Source organism: Sinocyclocheilus grahami, unplaced genomic scaffold (genome assembly GCF_001515645.1).
Source record: "Sinocyclocheilus grahami isolate Dianchi unplaced genomic scaffold, SAMN03320097.WGS_v1.1 scaffold24.1, whole genome shotgun sequence".
NCBI classification, from domain to species: domain Eukaryota; kingdom Metazoa; phylum Chordata; class Actinopteri; order Cypriniformes; family Cyprinidae; genus Sinocyclocheilus; species Sinocyclocheilus grahami.
The window spans coordinates 3685777-3687480 of NW_015505203.1; positions in this window are offsets into that span (position 1 = coordinate 3685777).

The window sequence follows — 1704 nt, forward strand, 5'->3', positions numbered from 1 at the left end:
ACGGCACTTCACCCCACGAGCACCATGCTGAGACGGGCACCGAGCACCATTCCTCAGAGCACGTGTGATCAGTGTGTGGGCAATAAATCACCCTCCAGGGCTCTTTCGATCAGTACCGAGTCTGTGTTCTCATTCACCCCGCGACAATATATATATATGTATTTGTGTTGGGGGTAACGCATTACAAGTAACGGGAGTTACGTAATCAGATTACTTTTTTTCAAGTAACTAGTAAAGTAATGCATTACTTTTTAATTTACAAGAAAATATCTGAGTTACTTTTTCAAATAAAAGTACTTAAGTTACTTTTTCCCCATTTATAGATTGAAAGCTCTCCTGTCCCCTTGTTAAGAGAAATCGGTAGTAAGATGTTACTTTAGTTCTAGAATAAATGTGAACATGCATTAATTCATCTCACTCACTCACAAAAAAAAATTGATTTAGTTTTCCTCAAAATTAATAAAAACAGTTAAACGCAACTCAGAATATGACTCAAAGCTGCAATAATGACATTTGTTAAATGATACAAATATCCTTTATGTATTTAATCCCATTTTATTAACCAATTTGCTGCTGACCTTCAGTGATCCAATTCAACCATACTAATAAGCTAAAATTACATAAGATAAACTCACATTTCTTTTTCTTTTTTTATTGCTGAGGAGTGTTGATCTTCTTCTGTGTTCTACTGTACAGACATCAATTTACATTTCCTTCAGCCTGAGGCTTTTGGTGTGAAAGGGCTTTTACATTTGCTAAAAATAGAAAGTTTTATATTAAAAGCAAACAAGCAAGCCCAGCCCAGATTTAAAAAGTAACGCAAAAGTAACGCAACGCATTGCTTTCAATAAAAAGTAACTAAGTAACGTAATTAGTTACTTTTTAAGGAAGTAACGCAATATTGTAATGCATTACTTAACTTAACTTTCCCCAACACTGTATGTATATACACACACACACACACACACACACACACATATATATATATATACATACAAAATCTCTTTATGGAATATGATCTTAATATCCTAATGATTTTTGGCATAAAAGAAAAATCGATTATTTTGACCCATACAATGCATCGTTGGCTATTGCTACAAATATACCCATGATACTTATGACTGGTTTTGTGCTCCAGGGTCACATATAGATAAAAGGAAGTAACGCAATATTGTAATGCATTACTTAAAACTTTCCCCAACACTGTATGTATATACACACACACACACACACACACACACATATATATATATATATACATACAAAATCTCTTTATGGAACATGATCTTAATATCCTAATGATTTTTGGCATAAAAGAAAAATCGATTATTTTGACCCATACAATGCATCGTTGGCTATTGCTACAAATATACCCATGATACTTATGACTGGTTTTGTGCTCCAGGGTCACATATAGATAAAATGTAAATAATATAGCTTTTTTTTCCACATGGCTGTAATGAGAATGAATTGCATTGCAATAATTAGAAAAAAAAACTTTTATTATGCTTTCATTATTCTTATATATATTTTTATACATTATGCTTATTTATATATATATTATATATGTATTTATTTACTGACAGATATACTCACCATCCATATCCATATAAACAATGTTAAATGAAGTCAAAACATGACCTGTTCCCTATCGATACTTCGCTCGTACTGCGTCTGTTTAAGACGCTTGGGGAAAACTCCTTT